Here is a 14,809-nt window from a genome sequence, read left to right on the forward strand (position 1 = left end):
TAATTCATTTTTTATTCCACAGTAGCTTATAGCAGGTGTTAGAAACTCCTGTTGTTAACACTAATGGCAATCAATGTTTACCTTTTTTCCTCCCTGTCTACTGTCTTGTGGTTTTCCACCATTTATTCTTAATTGTCATGTGTCGTGGAAGTAATTAAATCCATGAGTCTCCTCATCTTGTTATAAATGTTTGCACCCCTTTTAAGTTTTCTTGGCTTCCCCAGATTCTGGATTCAATTAGCTTGCTGATTGTTCTCTGGTTTGTAGGGCAGATTAGTCAGCTTTGGTGTGGCTTTTCCTTCATTCCTGCTTTTCTGCGTTTGGGTGATGCACCTGTATACATAATAGAAGAAAAGAATCTCCCTTCCTTTCCCTGGGAGAGAGGACAGTGGAGCCACCCAACAAATCCTTCCTGGACACTCTATCTCCCAGAAGCATGCCCATGCCTTTCCCTTCCCCTCTCCTTCCCCCACAGATGTGCATCTCCTAATCTAAGGTTCCCTATGAGACTTGCAACCAGAGGAGCAGTGGGCAAGAAGTGGCAACTTGTCCTGTGCTAACCCCTGAACCTGTCTCCAAGGCCCCCTTTTTCTGACTCTCTAGTGAGCTGACAGCAGCCCTGCTAAGGCTAGGCTGTCTCCCGTTGCTTCATCTATTCGAGGCCCTTCCTTATTTCACTGTTCCCAGCTTTAATAAACGTACCCTCAAAATCACCTGGACTTCTGTTCAAGAATCCACTCTCTATAGCAGCGGTTCTCAACCTGTGGGTTGCTACCCTGGCGGGGTCGCCTAAAGCCATCGGAAAATACATAATGCATATCAGGTATTTACATTCTGAATCATAACTGTAGCAAAATTACAATTATGAAGTAGCCACCAAAATTATTTTTTGGTTTGGGGTCACCGCAACATGAGGAACTGTATTGCGGGGTCACGGCATTAGAAAGGTTGAGAACCACTGATCTGTAGGTCTGCTAGAGGCAGACCTGTTCCAAGCTGGTCCTGTTTCTGTTGTAACACTTAGACACCCCCTCCCTCTCCCCAATAAAGAAACCTTCCTGGCTACCTCCACAAGCATTGCTTGATTTCATTTGTCCTGAATATGCCCCAGTGGACTAAGCATTTGGATGTTTGTAATTCCAAGTAGATTTTAAATATAGTGGTCAAAGTAATGTAATTGAACTATTTTACATCAGAAAAAGATCCAGGTAGAATGATTTTCTTAAGCAATATTTGACTCTCCTCACCGGAGATAATTAGGTAAGTAATCCGAGTGCACAAGAACACGTTATGCACTTAAGCATTGAGTAGCTACTATATTTAAAGATTTGCTACTATATTTGAGAATTTGTCTATGAATTATGTGGAGAATGATGATATGGGGCAAGGAGAGCCTAGGGGAAATGTGCTGTCCTAAGTTATTTTACGGTAGAAAGAAAGGGAATATGTTGATATAATGCAAGATTTAATGAGAATGTGTTTGGGGGTCTGTAGAAAGAAAGGGAGAAGAGCATGCATGCTGGCTGATGAGAGAAGTGGTTATTTTATTTTAAGAAAGCAAGCATTCTTTTAAGTGTCAGCGTAATAAATGTCTAAACCTGTAAGAATTTTAATGAGTTTATTTGAGCCAAACTGATGACAACTGCCTGGAAGCAAAGTCTCAATGGATTGAGAAAATGCTCTGGAAAATGGCAGTTTTACCACTTACTTTATAATTTTATACACCAGAATCAAAGGAGAAAACGCAAGGGGGTTACAGGAAATCCATTGGTGATAGATTAGGGAGGCAGGAGAAAGCAAAGCGGGGACATCTTTGGGACTGGACCAAAAGTAAAAATGTATATATTCAAAACTTCTTTTACTTAGGCAGACAGAATATGGTTAAGATAATAATTGTAACAATGAGGGGTTTGGTTGGTTTCTCCCCTGGTGGGTTGGCTGCCCTGAGGGGACCGGATAAGAAGATGATTTATATTTCAAAGGCATGTTATCCAGGATGTTATTGTAGATGCAAAAAGACAAAAAGAAAAGACAACAGAAAGGTTCAATTAAGTTAAGCATTGACCTTTGTTAGACTAAATACCGCCATAGGACAGGACTACCCACCATGTACTGATTTTATTTAGAAAGTTTAAATTTCAGACCATTCTGTGTGGTTTCTGTAGGTCTGCAAGGCATTGTGGAGGCCTGGCATGAGCTTGTCAGGCATAGCATGTGGCCCCTTTTTCATCTACATAGAATTTTAAACTTTTAAACCTTCAGAATCCCTTTTGCTTTCTCTGATTACTCACTGGTTGGTGAACGTTTGTGAGAAATGTTTCCATTCACATTATATTTTAGATTCCTGGGTACATCGGGTAATATTTTATTTTTGAGGATGTGAATGAAAATGAGTCCCCCCTCCCTTTTTTCTAAGAGAGAGGGAGGAGAGAGAGGCAGAGAGATGAGAAGCATCAACTCATAGTTGTGGCACTTTTAGTTCATATGTGCCTTGACTGGGAGCTTCAGGCAAGTCAGTGACCTCTTATTTAAGCCAGTGACCTTGGGATCAAGTCGGTGATCCCACACTGAAGCAGTTGACTCCACTCTGAATGAAGCTGGTGAGCCTGTGCTCAAGCCAGATAAGCCCACGCTCAAGCTGGCGACCTCAGGGTTTCAAACATGGTGTCTCAGTGTTGTCCCAGGTCAATGCTCTGTCCACTGTGTCACCACTGGTCAGACAAGAATGAGACACTTCACCAGTAACACCAATGATTTGTTAAAAAATATGATTTTCGGGGTCTTAAAAAATTTACCCTTTGTGTGTATGTTTGTGGTGGCTTGACATCCATTTAACAGGATAAAGACATTTGGTTATTTCTCTTAAGTATGCTGTTTTCTCTCTGAATTTTCATTACATTGTAGCAGCATATTGGGTGGGAAGGGCTAGTCAGCATTTTCTAAAATGTTATTTGGAAACTTCCACTGACTGATTCAAACATTTCATAAGCTCACAGAAATGGTTTAAAGTTTTAATTTGATTTAATATTTTGTTCTAGATCAGGCATCCCCAAACTACGGCCCGCGGGCCACATGTGGCCACCTGAAACCATTTATACAGCTCCCGCCACACTTCCGGAAAGGGGCACCTCTTTCACTGGTGGTCAGTGAGAGGAGCACTGTATGTGGCGGCCCCCCAACGGTCTGAGGGACAGTGAACTGGCCCCCTGTGTAAAAAGTTTGGGGACCCCTGTTCTAGATGCTAAGTGGGATTTTCTTTTCTTTTTTAGTTATGCTTGAAAGGGCAGGGAGAATTGCTCTTGCTTTCTTCTCAAGTATAAAAATGTCAAACTTGAAGTTACCCTTTATTCTTCATTGAAACCATTAGAGCAGGGGTCTCAAACTCAACTCAGCATGTGGGCCGCAGAGCAAGATCACAGCTGTTCGGCTGGCCGCACTAGGTCTACAAAAGGCAACTGTTACGCAACACTTTTCAGTGTCACAAAACGACCAGAAACTGTAGTTTGTGGATTAGTCTGCGGGCGGGCCGCAAGTTTGAGACCTCTGCATTAGAGGGTAAAAAACCCACAGTTAGGCTTTGCAGAAGGGAATAGTGAACAGCTAGATGAGAAGCAGCTGCATGGGGCTCAGGGTGGGAAGTGCGCACTAGCACATGCAGTATTTACTAGTTACTGCCTCCGTCTGTGGGTGGTTTGTGGGGGTGTGTAGGAGGGTTAAGCCAATCAGTTGGATAAAAAATTATTTAATATATCAGTGGAAGAGGCAGGGCATAGTATACCAACTGAGGCACAAAGGGTGAAAGTTGAAGTGTAAGACTCCTTAGTTAAGGCCATGAAAGGAACTCCAGGAACACAGTTGAAAGTTGTTTGTTTGTTTTTTCAACTCAGTAGTGTGTGTGTTAGGGATGGAAACATTTTCAGTGAGTTCTTTAGATCACATTGTTATATGATTTCTCCTTTGACCTTGCAGTTTATGTTGCTCTGTTTATCAGTTTTCCTTAAAAAAAGGAAAAAAGATTCCCAACCATGATGTCTCAGCACATAATATGGGTGATATATAGATTGGTGCTGGTTAGTGCTGAAGGACCTAAATTGACATTTTAGCTTTTATTCTCTAATCCAGCGGTTCTCAACCTGTGGGTTGCGACCCTGGTGGGGGTCGAACGACCAAAACACAGGGGTCGCCTAAAGCCATTGGAAAATACATATTTATGGCTTTAGGCGACATATTTATGGCTTTAGGCGATCCCTGTGTTTTGGTCATTCGACCCCCGCCGGGGTCGCAACCCACAGGTTGAAAACCGCTGCTCTAATCCAAGATGGTGGCTTCCTTTTGGTGAGGAAGATACTGGAGGGAAAAAAGTAAACATGTTCCATCTGAGAGTGGAATTCTGTGGGCTGGTAACTTTTTAGTATGTCCATCTACCGTCACAACCACATTATGTGCCCTAGTTAGGCGCATGTGAGGGAAGTGGGCCTAATTGGGTTATCCAAAGAGAAAGAGTCAGAGAAGTGTTCAGTCAGAACTATTTCCTGGTTGGAAAATTCCCATTTCTATTTGCAGTGTTGTTCAGTCTGGGAGTGGAGTGCAAATTAAAGAGCACTGTTTTAGAAGCGGGATTGGGTTTTGGCCTTGGCAGCTTGATAATTGCAGTTTTGGCAGGAGATCATTATGGGTTTTGGCTCATCGGGCATGTGGAGCTCCTGAGGAAACGTGGGAGAAAAAGGAAGGCAGCCATAAGTGGAAGTGAAGCTAGAGAAGAAACACTAAGGACCCCAGCTCTCCACTGTAGGCTGCAGTGGAGTGAGGGAAAGCTGAAGATCTGGTGGATCAAACCCAGTGGTTCTTCTAGTAGCCTTCTTAATAATACACACATCATCTATTCTAGCTAAAATCCTTGCCTGTTGTGTTCTGGAGTCACAGCAAGCACCAATGATGGAAATTTCTCCTCACGCCTTGATTCCTGACCTTTTATCACAAACGTCATATCTGGTCATTGTTAACTTTATACCATCTGTTGGGAAAGCAGCTTGCTCACTTGTACCTCTGCCTGATTCGTGCGTGAGCCTTTGGCAGCACCACGTGTGTATAGCCTATGTAAGGCTACAGATGTTTGCCCTCAGAGTGGATTGCGGATTGCCTGCCCACCACTGGGAAGGATCATTTTGCTGTTCCTCGGCCTGCTGCTGTGAAGAGACTTCCTCCTCTGCCCTTGGGAGACTCTATGAAAGGGAAAGGACCGACACTTTCCAGCTCAGCTCTGCATTTTCTCTACCGTTTGCCCAGATCCAATGTGGACCTGCCTGGGTCGGCCACCGGCATTACACCATCCATTAGATGATGAAAGTTTTACAGAGAATGGTTTATAGGTGGTAATGGGGCCTATCGTGTCTGAGAGCTAAAGATTAGGTATCATAAATTGACCAGATTATACTGCTCAAAAAATTTGGGAAGCTTCATATGAAGTAATAAAATATCCCCTAATTAATTTGTGCAAGTCTGTGGATACACACTTATTCTAACTCAGGGCTAGAATTTGGGGGTGATGGAGCAAACTGTAGGCATGAATAGAGGCACATATTTGTAAAATTATAGAATGGACTGCCAAGGCCATTACAAGGGGCCTTAAAATTACTACAGTCTTAACATACAATGTTTCGAATTTAGGATGCTTACTCCAATAAAAAATTAAGAAAATTGAGACCTGTGTGTTTCCGCTTATGCCATTGGCCTCGTACTTACAAACTATGTGAGTGAACTAGTTTGGTTGTGCCGGGTGGAAGAAAACGCGGCAATGCTATATCTGAGTGAGGAAGCTGGCCTCCCCCAGTGAGCTCACTTAGGGCATTTTGGACTGTCAAAAGTGCAAGTGTTCTGTTTGTGTTAGGCTAGGGGTGTCACTGTCTTAGGGACGGAACTGCAACCTGAGGACCCTGTATTTATAATTGTTCTGCTGTTTGTGTTGTTACTGAGTAGGCATCTGAAGGGACCATGTTGTGTTTTGCTGTCTAATGATGAAGGCAGGCTGCAGGTCTTCCCTAGTAGCGCACTCAGGTCCTCGATATTTCTGTCTGGACAATGTTCATTAAAACATGTAAGTGGACACCTGACAAATATTCCTTGATAATGTGGAGACCATGTAGCCAGTGGCAGAACTTTAGTGTTACTGATCAATGGTACTTGGTAAATTTTCAAGTTTTAAAATACCTAAAATAAGAAGTAACTAGGTGGCATCTGTGATATATTGATATTTTTCCTAGCCTGAGCAAGAGCCAATCTGGTCACAGTGTTCACACTGCCATTACTTCAGCTCAAATCACAGGCATTATTAGGTATTCTTATATTACAGTTAACTCCTATTTAAACAGGATTTAAAAAAAACTTCATTTCAATGCCAGATTATGTTGTAAAGTTATTTTGAACAAGCCAAAGGCACAGAAATGAAGTAGCAGGCTGCAAATTGCATATTAGTGAAAGAGGTATTTCTTGTGGCCAAAATTTCATTTTTTCATGCAATTCAACTACCAAGTGTTTTATGGGACCTAAAGAAAAGAAAAAAGGCCCCTAAATAGATAAAGTTAGTGAGGTTCATTAGGACTGCCTATTTCAGGGCACCTGAATGTTAAGAAACTGCATTTAGTGAAAATTCAAAGCAAAATGCTGGTATTTTGTTTCTTTTTTTTCTTCATTTTTTTCTGAAGCTGGAAACAGGGAGAGACAGTCAGACAGACTCCCGCATGCGCCGGACCGGAATCCACCCGGCACGCCCACCATGGGGCGATGCTCTGCCCACCAGGGGGCGATGCTCTGCCCATCCTGGGCGTCGCCATGTTGCGACCAGAGCCACTCTAGCGCCTGAGGCAGAGGCCACAGAGCCATCCCCAGCGCCCGGGCCATCTTTGCTCCAATGGAGCCTTGGCTGCGGGAGGGGAAGAGAGAGACAGAGAGGAAGGAGAGGGGGAGGGGTGGAGAAGCAAATGGGCACGTCTCCTGTGTGCCCTGGCCGGGAATTGAACCTGGGTCCTCCGCACGCTAGGCCGACGCTCTACCACTGAGCCAACCGGCCAGGGCAAAATGCTGGTACTTTGTAGCGTGGTTAAGCGATTGTGTCCTATTTAATTGACAGTCATATTTTTAGGATTAGTGGTATATAATATAATGGTAAATTTCATTCTTGTTGTCAACATCATTACTTAAAGGTACTTTTTTGTGAAGAAGAGGGTATTGCTAAACATTCACATTTGTGAGTATTTGCTGGGCCCTGCAGTGAGGACAGAAATTGAGCTCATCTAAGGACACTTCCCGTCTAGTGGGGTAGCCAGTCATTGGTTATAGTCCTTGAGTAAGTATATTTTTCTAATAGGAGAACAATGTATGAATACTCTGACCATTTGGGAGAACTTTTCGGAGGTGAAGAGAGACATTTTCAGTCGATACTTGAATGGCAAATATGAGTTAATTAGGGGAACAACTGATAGAGTTTGGGCAAAATTCCAGTTTTGTGCCCATGGGATAGCTACTAGGTTGGGATTGTTCTGTTCACTAGGGAAACAGAAACCCTTTCTTCTAGCATGGGGCAATATAATGTCATGGAAAGACATTGGAGGTCTGGATCTCATTCCTCCCTTCTCGCTAGAGTCCCAGACAAGTCTTCAAATTGTTTAGGCTTTCTAAGTCTCAGTTGTCCTCATATGTAAATTTTGGTTCAAGTGTGTAGTGTTCAGGCAGCAGAGGGGAGGTACTTATGTGTTTGTGTCACACAAACCTGATGTACTGTAACCTTGGAGAAGGAGCTATTTTCTCAGGGGTAGGGTCAACGCTAGTCACCATGACTTTTACATTTGCTGGGGTTTTTTTTTAAAACATCCACTTTGTGGGTAATGTTGGAAGTTATTCTAGGCTTTTGAAAGTTACTGTGTGGTCCCTCTGTACACACTTGTGTGCAGCCTTATAAATGGGATGTTTTGGCATCAGTAGATGCCTCATTTGGCAGGGAGAGAGACAGCCTGAGTCACTTTCCCTGGTGACTCTTCCAAGCTTTCCCCAATGCTTACTTCCTTCTGCTGATCACATACTGGGAGATTCTCTCTACAAACTAATTCAGGCTTGACTGGAGAGTTGGTAGAAAGGAGCTGATACTCCTGTATATGTCCTTTTTTAAGAGGAAAAAAATTTTTTTTAAGTGGAGAAAGTTTATTTATGGACGTGGGAGAGAACATGGCAGGGCTCTCAGCTGGCTGGCAAGGGGGCAGTCGGTGGAGACTGAAAGCAAATTCCCCAAGCCAGGTCCTAGGGAAAGCTCAGGAACTGGCGGGGGTGGGGTGGGGTGGGGTGGAGGTATTGGTCAGAACCTAGAGGACAGAAGGAATGGTACCTGATTTGCACGTGGGACCTGGCCAAGAATCCTCAAGTTAGAAGAGAACAGGGAGGAATCTGAAGGGAGAGAGAAAGAGAGAGAGAGAGAGAGAGAGAGAGAGAGACCTCAAGGGAGCCCAAGGCACAATGGTAGTGGGGACTGCTCAGGCCCTGTCCCCCATCAAATTTCATCACTGCTTAGGGACTGGGCACGTGTCAGTTGTTTTCAGAGGCAGCTTGCCCTTCACCTTGACCACATTCTGCCCCTGGACCTGGCCATCTCCTCCTTACTCAGGGTCCCTCAGCATGGCCACCAGCTCCTTCTGTCCTCTATGTAGAGCCTGTCAGGCTTGCCCCTGGGCCTGGCCCCACAGCTGCAGTTCCTCCACGTGCCTGCGCCCAGCCAGGTCAGCACCTGCCAGCTGCCTGTTCTCACCCTCCTGCTTCTGCACACGATGCTGCAGGATGTCCCGCTGCTGCAGGAGGTTGGGGCACCAAGGTGCTGTGCAGGGTTTTCTCAGGGGTCCCGCTAGGGCACCAGGCTGGCTCCTTTCGGTCTTTGCCTTCTTCCACAATTGTATCCAAGGCATTCAAGACAGCTTACAGGTTCCCCTCTTCTTATTTCAGAGATTTCCTCCCAGATAGATGTCTGCAACTGAGTTATAAACTTGTCATAAATTTGCTGTGTCATCTCAGGTTGCAGCTGGTAGAAGCACTTGTAACAGTCGGTGAATCTAGGATAGCTCTTGGTGATGACCAGCTTCTGGAGAAAAGTATCCACTGTGGTGTCGAGGAGCTTCATCCTCAAAATGGTGGTGTAGTGGGACACAGATCTGGGGAATGACCTCTCAGCCGCTACCTACAGTGGCGTTGCTTGCTTTGGCCATGTTGAAGTTGAACCACCAAATCTCTAAGAGGAAAATTTCTGAGCTGAATCTGAGGCCATGAGGTTTTTAAAGTCTATATGTATTGGTTTTCCTTTAATTTTTTATTATTTTTTTATTTTCTAGTGAGAGGAAGGGAGGCAGAGACAGACTCCCACATGTGCCCAACTGGGATCCACCCGGCATGCCCACTAGGGGGCGATGCTCTGCCCATCTGGGGTGTTGCCCTGTTGCAACCAGAGCCATTCTAGCGCCTGAGGCAGAGGCCATGGAGCCACCCTCAGCTCCTGGGCCAACTTTGCTCCAATGGAGCCTTGTCTGCAGGAGGGGAAGAGAGAGAGAGAGAGAGAGAGAGAGAGAGAGGGAGAGGGGGAGGGGAGGGGGAGGGGGAGAGGGAGAGGGAGAGGGAGAGGGAGAGGGAGGAAGGAGAAGGGGAAGGGGAAGGGAAAGGGAAAGGGGAAGGGTGGAGAAGCAGATGGGTGCTTCTCCTGTGTGCCCTGGCCAGGAATTGAACCCAGGACTTCCACACACTGGGCCAACGCTCTACCACTGAGCCAACTGGCCAGGGCTGATGTGTAATTTTTTATAACAGAAAACATTAAAGGCTGCAGTAAATCTTGAGTAATCATGCTTAGCTGAGATTACCATGAGGCTGTATGTTTAAACTAGTTCAGCTAGCTCTCTGGGTTGTTAACCAGAAACTCTCTTTAGAGCAGGCTTCCCCAAACTACGTCCCGCGGGCCACATGCGGCCCCCTGAGGCCATTTATCCGGCCCCCCACCACACTTCCAGAAGGGGCACCTCTTTCATTGGTGGTCAGTGAGAGGAGCACTGTATGTGGCGGCCCTCCAGTGGTCTGAGGGACAGTGAACTGGTCCCCTGTGTAAAAAGTTTGGAGACCCCTGCTTTAGAGTCTTCTCTTAATCCTTTCCCCAACATTCATGTTGCTTTGTCCTCTCTTTTTCCTAGTGACACATGCATTGTCATTGCAGTTTTTAAAAAATTGTTTTTCTGCTCAGATACAGACTCTTAAAGAAGCAGCTCTGAGGAGGCACACACCTGGCTTTCTGCCTATTCATGATCAGTGAATGGTGGGGGAGATCCATGTCTGGGATCCAGAGGAAACTGAGTCACCTTTGGGTTCCTTTCCCTTGCCCTCATTAACATGAAGTTGTCTGAATCTTTGTTAAAGTAGTTTACTTGGCAGACCTATAAGGTAGGGGACAGACAATGGATGGCATGCTTCCAGCTTGCATAGCAGTTCAAAGGTAGCATGTAACTCCTAATTTTTCTCACTTTCAGACATGATTGTAAGTCAAAATTCACTGTAAATACTCATTGGATATGAAAAGTAAGTTTTGCAAATGAATATAGTGCAGCACAGCAGAGGTCATTTGTAAAAGCCAACTTTATTGAAATTAGATGAGAGGAAGGGGGGTAGAAACACAGATCCCACATGCATCCCAACCAGCATCCACCCAGCAATCCTCTCTGGGGCTGAAGCCCCAATACTGAGGGATTTTTAGCACCTGGGCTGATAGGCTGCAGTGGAGCTATCCTCAGTGCCTAGAGCTGCACTTGAACCAATCAAGCCACTGGCTGCAGAAGGGAAAGAAGGAGGGAAGCCAGATGGCCTTCTGTGAGCCCTGACTGGGAATTGAACCCGGGACATCCATATGCCAGGCTGATGCTCTATCCATTGAGCCACCAGCCAGGGCCAATTTCTACACTTCTAATAAAATCTAAATATTTCAATTTAAATATTGAAGGTTCATATTTTCCTCATTTAAATTTCTCCTTTAGTGCTACTTTAGAAAAGAGCAGTTTGAAGACTGAAAAAATTCTGTTTTTATTTGGCAAAAGATAAAAATCATTATCCAGGAAGGACTGTTTTTGAATAATAAAATAAAAAAATACAAAAGCCTTCCCTCAAATACACTGCTATAAGTATCTTAGAAGAAAACATAGGCAGTAAGCTCTCTGACATCTCTCGCAGCAATATATTTGCCGATTTATCTCCACGGGCAAGTGAAATAAAAGACAGGATAAACAAATGGGACTATATCAAACTAAAAAGTTTTTGCACAGCTAAAGACAATAAGAACAGAATAAAAAGACAAACTACACAATGGGAGAACATATTTGACAATATGTCTGATAAGGGGTTAATAACCAAAATTTATAAAGACCTTATAAAACTCAATACCAGGAAGACAAACAATCCAATCAAAAAAGGGGCGAAAGAGATGAATAGACACTTCTCCAAAGAGGACATACAGATGGCCAATAGGCATATGAAAAAATGCTCAACATCACTAATCATTAGAGAAATGCAAATTAAAACCACAATGAGATATCACCTCACACCAGTCAGAATGGCGCTCATCAATAAAACAACACAGAATAAGTGCTGGCGAGGATGTGGAGAAAAGGGAACCCTCCTGCACTGCTGGTGGGAATGCAGACTGGTGCAGCCACTGTGGAAAACAGTATGGAAATTCCTCAAGAAATTGAAAATCGAACTGCCTTTTGACCCAGCTATCCCACTTTTAGGAATATACCCCAAGAACACCATAGCCCTGTTTGAAAAGAAGAAATGACCCCCATGTTTATGGCAGCATTGTTCACAATAGCAAAGATCTGGAAACAGCCCAAGTGTCCGTCAGTGGACGAGTGGATTAAAAAGCTTTGGTACATATATACTATGGAATACTACTCAGCCATAAGAAATGATGACATTGGATCATTTATAACAACATTGATGGACCTTGATAACATTATACTGAGGGAAATAAGTAAATCAGAAAAAACTAAGAACTATATGATTCCATATATAGGTGGGACATAAAAATGAGACTCAGAGACATGGACAAGAGTGTGGGGAGGTTACAGGGGGGGGTGTGAGGAAAGAGGGAGGGGATTGGGGGAGGGGAGGGGCACAAAGAAAACCAGTTAGAAGGTGACAGAAGACAATTGGACTTTGGCTGATGGGAATGCTGCATAATCAAATGTCAAAATAACCTAGAGATGTTTTCTCTGAAAATATGTACCCTGATTTATCAATGTCACCCCATTAAAATTAATAATAAAAAATATATAAAAAAAATACACTGCTGCCACTTTGTATAGGTAAATTAACAAACAATCTAGTAATATACATTGCAGGCCTAAAGGGAAGAACTTACCACATCAAATGATCCAGTTCCTAATAGTCGTTTTGTGTTCCTTTTGATTGAAAAGTCAGAGCAATAGTAAAATCCTTCAGCCATCCACCTCAATCAATGATTTCAGTACAGAGAAAACATCTTTTCAATCAAAACAGTTACTTTTCTGTTTCTAGGTAGCATATAATAAGCTTTCAGAGATGGTAGTTTTGCATCAGCCTAAGAGTTCCACCCACTCTTGACCTGCTCAGGTGTTCCTACTTCATTATAGGGAGACTCAGGGAATTGAGGGTATATCCACAATGAGAAAACAACAAATGGGAAAAAATTCCGTCATTTCCTTTATATCCTTATGTCCATTTTAAGATGGCATTTCCATATGATTAAGCTAAGGATCTTCCAGTGGAGAGATGGTGCTGGGTTATCCAGGTGTGCCCAGTGTATTCACAAGTGTTCTTATCAAACAGAAGTAGATTGATTAGAGAGAGAGAAAAAAATGGGGAAACAGAACACAGAGGGTGGAACAGTGGCTTTTTAAAGGTAGTTGAAGGGGCCACAAGTCAAGGAAGCAGGTATATCTCAGAAATATTACTGATTTGGTTTCAGGCCACTGCATTAAAGTGAGTTTCACAAAGGGAGTTGGAGTCTCTGTTGGTGGAGGGTCTTGCCTTCCATTTATAACACCTGTGAAGTACAATAAAAGGGAAAGACAATAAAACGAGGTGTGCCTGTAGGAGCAGCCACCAGAAGCTGAAAAAGGCAAGGAATTGGATTTTCCCCTCAGAATTTCCAGGAAAAACCAGCTCCTGTCAACCTCCACTTTAGCCCAGCAAAACTGATTTTGAACTTCTGACCTCCAGAACTGTAAGAAAATAAATTTGTGTTTTAAGACACTAGTGTGTGGTAATTGTTAACAGCCACAAAAGGAAACTAGGCTAAATGTTTTCTTTGTTTCTTGTTCCTCATTATGAGGGTGTGTGTGTGTGTGTACATGTATGTGATGCTGCTGCTGCTGTTGACACTCATTAAAACTTTATGTGTCAGACACGGTGTTATATATGCCATGGGCATTTGTTTACAGTTAAGGAAATATGCATGTACAGGTAAAGTAAATTCCTTAAGATCACAGAGGTAGTAGTAGCTCCAGACTTCATGATTTTAATCAATAGAATTTTATAGGGGGATTAAGAGTTGAGCTTGAATTTGTTAGCCACCTGAGTTAACTCTTTCTTTGACCCTTATTATTTTTTATGATGAAAAACAAACTGTATCACCCTAGAAAACCAAGTGTGGAATATATTGAATGTTACATATACAGTTTTTGCCACATTATTTGTGGAATTCAGCCAGTAATAAAGTAAGGAAACCATATGATACATACTCTAGTAAATGGGAATTTTATGGGTGACAAATGCTGTGAAGAAAGTTAACATTTATTTTTTGTCACCAATTGTTCAATTAATTTAAACTGAAAACAAAACAAAAATGCAGTTCACCCCCTACATATAACTTCTTTTGTGTGTGTGTGATAGAGAGGAGGGACAGACAGGAAGGAGAGAGATGAGAGCATCAATTCTTCATTGTGGCTCCATAGTTGTTCACTGATTGCTTTCTCGCATGTGCCTTGACTGGTGGTGGTGGGGGCTACAGCAGAGTGAGTGACCCCTTGCTCAAGCCAGCGACCTTGGGCTTCAAGCCATCAACCCAATGCTCAAGGCGGCGACTTCGGGATTTCAAACCTGGGTCCTTTGCATCCCAGTCCAATGCTCTATCCACTGCACCACTGCCTGGTCAGGCCATTATTATTATTTTTTAAGATTCTGCTTGTGAGAGATCGTATAATATTTGTCATGTTCTGTCTAATTTCCCTTAGAAAAGATGTCCTTGAGATCCAGCCATGTTGTCACAAATGGCAAGATTTAATTTTTTTTTTTTTAGAGCAGCGGAAGATTTCATTCTTTTTTATGGATGAGTAATACTGTATGTGTATGTGTGCATTTGTTTATTTTTGTGTGTACACACACACACACACACACACTACTACTACTACTACGATTATTTTGTCCATTCATCCATAGATGGATACTAGGTTGTTTCCATATCTTGGCTATTTTAAATAATGCTGTAGTGAATATGAGGATGCAGGTATCTTTTCAAGTTAGTGTTTTCATTGTTTTTCTTTTTTTAAATTTTTTTATTTTTGAGAGAGAGAGAGAGACATACAGATGGGAAGGGAGAGTGATGAGAAGCATCAACTCCTAGTTGTGGTAATTTTTAGTAGTTTATTGATTGCTTCTCATACATGCCTTGACTGGGGGGCTCCAGCTGAGCCAGTGACCCCTTGCTCAAGCCAGCGACCTTGTGCTCAAACTGGTGAACCTGCACTCAAACCGGTGACCTCGTGGT

General features: G+C 43.3%; 1 protein-coding gene and 1 pseudogene across 2 annotated transcripts in view; one reads left to right on the forward strand and one right to left on the reverse strand.

Annotated features, from left to right (window-relative positions):
- JARID2 (jumonji and AT-rich interaction domain containing 2) overlaps positions 1-14,809 on the forward strand; it is a 296,798-nt gene that overhangs the window by 114,569 nt on the left and 167,420 nt on the right. The gene's annotated exons all lie outside the window — the stretch shown is intronic.
- LOC136397769 (polyamine-modulated factor 1 pseudogene) lies at positions 8,591-9,242 on the reverse strand (annotated as a pseudogene).

This window comes from Saccopteryx leptura, chromosome 3 (assembly GCF_036850995.1).
Source record: "Saccopteryx leptura isolate mSacLep1 chromosome 3, mSacLep1_pri_phased_curated, whole genome shotgun sequence".
Lineage (NCBI taxonomy): Eukaryota > Metazoa > Chordata > Mammalia > Chiroptera > Emballonuridae > Saccopteryx > Saccopteryx leptura.